This window comes from Sinocyclocheilus grahami, unplaced genomic scaffold, assembly GCF_001515645.1.
Source record: "Sinocyclocheilus grahami isolate Dianchi unplaced genomic scaffold, SAMN03320097.WGS_v1.1 scaffold1234.1, whole genome shotgun sequence".
Taxonomy (NCBI): domain Eukaryota; kingdom Metazoa; phylum Chordata; class Actinopteri; order Cypriniformes; family Cyprinidae; genus Sinocyclocheilus; species Sinocyclocheilus grahami.
The window spans coordinates 208,432-214,282 of NW_015506413.1; the positions used below are offsets into that span (position 1 = coordinate 208,432).

Consider the following 5,851-nt stretch of genomic DNA (forward strand, 5'->3'; position numbering starts at 1 on the left):
GTACATTAATGAGGAAAAAAAATTAACTTAAATGATTTTAGCAAATGGCTGCAATATAACAAAGAGTGAAAAATTTAAGGGGGTCTGAATACTTTCCGTACCCACTGTATGTATATGTATATGTATGTGTGTGTGGTTGTATATACACATGTAGTTTTTACCTTTTCTTTAAAATTTTGAATTGTTTTTAGCTTTATTTTTATTTTTTTCATTTAAATGTTAAGTTTTGAAATTTTGTTGTATGCATTTCTTTAAAAAAAATTTTTTTTTAAATGTGTATAGGTAGTATTTATAAAGTTTTAGGGTAGCAATCCTAAAGGAGTATGAGGAAACTGGGAGCATATGTGATAGTTCCAGACGACAAATGGAGAACATGTTAGTGGCACACATGACAGAAACTGAAGGGTATATTATTCCTTAATGTTACATTGCATTTTTACTTCCTTAATTTTTTTTTAGTGTGTTATACCATTGTATTGTTTCTGTGATGCATTTGAAATTAGGAGGATTCCTCAACGACTGACCAAGGAAAAATATGCCCATGGTATCATCAGCTTGTTCCCAGCCCTGAAAGATCCACTGTCTAAGAAAGGCTATGTAAGTTGTCTGATACTTTCTGGGGTAGCTAAATGCTGGTTAATACATTATAGCACATACAACCTTCTGGTTGTCACCATCAAATGTTTTAGTGTGTGTGTTCCTTCATCACAACTCTGCAACCTGTGTGTCAAGTAGAATTGCATGTTGTGTTTTGTTCTACTTAGGAGCATTTCTATGATGCACAGAGTGGATCAGGCTTCCTGGCTTGGAGGCTGAAGACTATACAAAGAAAGACAAAGCTTTGCCCTCTCTCATCTAATTCTTCAAGTTCAGCAGTGGTGACAGGAGGTGGTCCGACACTCATCAGGAGTATAAACAACGAACATCAACTTGAGGTTGAGCAGTGTAAACAGGCTATTTCTTTGATGACCCATACCAATGATCAGGAGACTATATTCCAGAAGATGCGAGAGACATTTGAGTATCGACAGAGACTGATCCACAACACTGAAACTTCTGCTACAGTTTTGTCAGTGTTCCCAAGACTGTTGGACACAAAAGGATTAGTAAGTTTAAAATTACTGTGCATATTACTGTAAATAAAGTGTCAGTAAGGAAGCATACAATTAATCCACACAATTTAACTGGTATATTAAAAGTCTTTTGAAGTAACATCAATTAGATCTGATAAATAGAGCCCGACCAATATGGTTTTTTTTGGGGCCGATACCGATATTAGGGAGAGAGAAAAAAGGCCGATACCGATATATCGGCCGATATTCTTTGTGTATATTATAGTACAGTACCAGTCAAAAGTTTGGCATTTAACAATAAACTTGCGATGAGTGTGATGCACAAAGTAACGGGGTGTTAGTTGTAACACGTGGTTTGAATATGTATTTTACCATAGTAACATTTAAATTCTGGCTTAAGTAAATTTATCTCAGTTTTTATTATTCATTTAAAATGAGACAAATCTGCTATTATTTTAATCTCCAATCTGTTTTTTATCAGTTCAGATAGTTTTTTAATGCTTTGATTACTAGCAGAAGACACTAACCAGTTTTAATTTCCAGTTGCGCAGATGGGGCACGTTGTAACACTGCGTTACAATGTGCTATTCTATGACATTAGCGATGTAATTTACACTTTAATTAATTTTAATTAGAAACAACGAGAAACAGGTGAATAAAGACTGACAGTCAATGTTTAATGTTTAGAAATTATTATTTCAAGACATGTAAAGCATTTTTGCTCGTTTATGTGGGCCGTCCCAAGCATGGTTGCAATGTGTTCATTGTCAAACTCCAAAATCGGATTATTTTTAATTCTTAAAAAACGCCATTATTTTATTTGAACAACAAAACAAAACAAAAAATATATATATATTAACAAAATATTTTAGTTTGTCTTGTATATTTTTTTTCATTCGATCAGATAAGATTTTAAGCTGTCATATGGTCAAGTTACAACGTGCCCCTCAGATGTTACAATGTGTTCCACTTACGGGGCATGTTTCACTTCCATTTTTTGAGGGTAAATAAAGAAAAACGTATTCACTGTAATTATAAAAACAAAGTGACATATTTGTACTAGACAAGTGTAAAATTACTGTGGATAAAAAAATTAATATTTTGAACCCATGTGGATTTACACAAACTGAGAAAGTCAAAAAGTGTTACTTTGTGCCCCACTCTCCCCTACCCTTCCCTTATATTTGCCACATAAATGTTTGCTCTATGCAATCCTTACAGAATGTATGGGTCAAAAAATAGTAAACCTATTTAACAGACATAACATATAATGGATAATAATAGACATAATAATTAGAATATTTATTTAAAGTTGTACTTTTAAAGAGTGCAAAGACGGAACCCAAAGCATCGTGTCGTTCCAAACCTGTATGACTTTCTTTGTTCACAAAAAAAGAGATTTTGAAAAATGTCTCTACCACGAAAATCATTGTTTGAACAAAAACAGGTTAAAACATTCTTCAAAATACCTTCTTTGGTGTTCCACAGAAAAAGGGCTGCAGGTTCAAAGTAATTTCATAAGCTCAAATCTTAATGTGATCACGGTTTTACCTGGATGAATGTGTGTTTAAACAGGGCTGAGGAAACAATAACATTGCAGGTGTATAATAACTCACTGAGTGTGTGTTTATGTGAATTTAGTGACGGCTTTAGTGGTGCTGGCATGTGTTACCTGGTTGAGTGCTTCTCTGGCCTGCAGGCTGCTCTGCCTTTGAACGTCACCACCCACTTGTCTCACTCCTTTGAATAAGACAACGCTTGAATGCTGCCTGAACAAGAAACCTCCTTACTGAAGGGGAAGTGTTGACTCGTGTCATTATCTCGCGAACGCACCTGCGGATCTCCACCAAATTCGGGGGATCCCTTCAGCTCGAGGAGCCCTCTTGAACGCCCCCCTCCGTGCGTCGGTAGCCCCCCGGGATCGCTAGATCGGTCGGCGCCGGACCGCGAATTTAACCACCCGTAACTCCCGAACCCCGGGGGCTATCCACGCGGGGGTGGTCTCATTCGAAAGAAGGCCTCGAGACGTACACTAGATTCGCGTTCGAGAGGGTTCCTCGAGCTGAAGAGATCCCCCGAATTTGGTGCGATTCGCCGTGCCATTACGGAGATATGGCCGTTCAAAGTTTCAATGGTTTTCCATAGACTTAAGCTTTAAATCGTTTCATCCAGGTTGCCAGTAGCAAACAATGGAGACAAAACAATGTCCAGCACACTCTGCTGGACAAACTAAGTAATTACACCATTTCAAGCATTTTATCTGCATTATATGTTCTGTAAAAAAAAAATCATATCGGCGGCATATTCGCCAATACCGATGTATCGGCGACAGGCGCATATCGGCCGATAATATCGGCAGAACGATATATCGGTCGGGCTCTACTGCTCTCAAATGTCAGTTAATGTTAAAACATTTTGGCAAATGTTAAAACAATCTTGCATACCACATTAATGTTTATGTTGCCAACAATGTGTTAATGTGTTGACGATCTTCTCACTTCAAAAGACTTGGAATAAACTATTTGAATTGTATGAATTAATATCATGCTACCTTTATACCTTTACGTTTCAAAGTGTTGGTAGCTGTTGATTTTCATTGTATTTGCATTTCACGAAGCTGAGAGAATGAGTATTAAAGATATCTTTTGTGTTTCAAAGAATGACATCAGGGTGGCAAGTTTTCATTTTGGGTGAACTCTCCCTTAAATAATGTTCTGCTCCTTGCTTACTTTTTTTTTCTCCCTTATGTATCTTAATGTTTTAGATTCTTCAAGACTTCAGCCTTCTCTTTGGACCTGAAACGTCTGCTAGACTTCTAGAAAGGTGGCCATCATACAAACCGAAGTTGATAAAGGAGGCATCAATGCTTGCATCGACACCGTATCTGGAACAGCTTTTACAATCAGCCAGAGAGGAGTAAGGGGAATCCTGTGAAGACATCTTGAAAAGTATTTATATATTTGCATAATTTATTTTCATTATTTTTTGTTGTTGTCGATTGATTAAATTTGTATGACATACTAGTTTTTAGTAGTTGAATCAATTGTTTTTGCAGGTTGGGACAGTGATATGTCTACTTTACTTCTGCTGTTGCACATCCTGTCACCTCAACCAGCTGGGAGAAAGAGGACTACTAAAATCAGTGCACGTCAAGCCGTGGATCACCTCGTAGATTTTCATAAGGTGTGTTATGATTTCAGGAATTTGTACATATTAGGACTGGGCGATATGAGCAAAAATTCATATCTCCGTATTTTTTGGCTGATTTGCGGTATACGGTATATATCTCGGTATTTATACACTTTTGTATTTGGATTAAACAAATAAAGTGAATGTAACCATAGGCATATATTATGTTAAAAAAGGGTTAAAATCACATTACATTCTAACATAACATTGCAATCTAAAAAAAAATATAATGCATTTAAAGCAGAAGTTAAATTTACTAAACTAAAAATGAAAATAATAAAAAAGCACAGACTAATTGAGTAAAAAGGCTGTTTTGATTACCCCATTACAGTCACTGAGAAAGTCAAAAAGTGTTACTTTGTGCCCCGCTCTCCCTTACCTCTGTAAATAAATACAATATAAATTCACGTCTCGCGCACTTTTTAATGTCCTTTGAATGTAACGTGTACGTTCCCTTGGAACTGGAATCATGGTGGAATTTCATGTGAAGTCCACTTTGCAGGGCACTTACGTTTGAATAAGACAACGCTTGAATGCTGCCTGAACAAGAAACCTCCTTACTGAAGGGGAAGTGTTGACTCGTGTCATTATCTCGCGAACGCACCTGCGGATCTCCACCAAATTCGGGGGATCCCTTCAGCTCGAGGAGCCCTCTTGAACGCCACCCTCCGTGCGTCGGTAGCCCCCCGGGATCGCTAGATCGGTCGGCGCCGGACCGCGAATTTAACCACCCGTAACTCCCGAACCCCGGGGGGCTATCCACGCGGGGGTGGTCTCATTCGAAAGAAGGCCTCGAGACGTACACTAGATTCGCGTTCGAGAGGGTTCCTCGAGCTGAAGAGATCCCCCGAATTTGGTGCGATTCGCCGTGCCATTACGGAGATATGGCCGTTCAAAGTTTCAATGGTTTTCCATAGACTTAAGCTTTAAATCGTTTCATCCAGGTTGCCAGTAGCAAACAATGGAGACAAAACAATGTCCAGCACACTCTGCTGGACAAACTAAGTAATTACACCATTTCAAGCATTTTATCTGCATTATATGTTCTGTAAAAAAAAAATCATATCGGCGGCATATTCGCCAATACCGATGTATCGGCGACAGGCGCATATCGGCCGATAATATCGGCAGAACGATATATCGGTCGGGCTCTACTGCTCTCAAATGTCAGTTAATGTTAAAACATTTTGGCAAATGTTAAAACAATCTTGCATACCACATTAATGTTTATGTTGCCAACAATGTGTTGAGTTTGAGCCGATCTTCTCACTTCAAAAGACTTGGAATAAACTATTTGAATTGTATGAATTAATATCATGCTACCTTTACGTTTTGGAGTTTCAAAGTGTTGGTAGCTGTTGATTTTCATTGTATTTGCATTTCACGAAGCTGAGAGAATGAGTATTAAAGATATCTTTTGTGTTTCAAAGAATGACATCAGGGTGGCAAGTTTTCATTTTGGGTGAACTCTCCCTTAAATAATGTTCTGCTCCTTGCTTGCTTTTTTTTTCTCCCTTATGTATCTTAATGTTTTAGATTCTTCAAGACTTCAGCCTTCTCTTTGGACCTGAAACGTCTGCTAGACTTCC

The 5,851-nt window shown here is 37.9% G+C and overlaps 1 pseudogene; it reads left to right on the forward strand.

The window, feature by feature from the left end:
• The window catches only part of LOC107568315 (uncharacterized), a 10,836-nt pseudogene extending 5,619 nt beyond the window's left edge, over positions 1-5,217 (forward strand).
• The last annotated feature ends 634 nt before the right edge of the window (positions 5,218-5,851 follow it).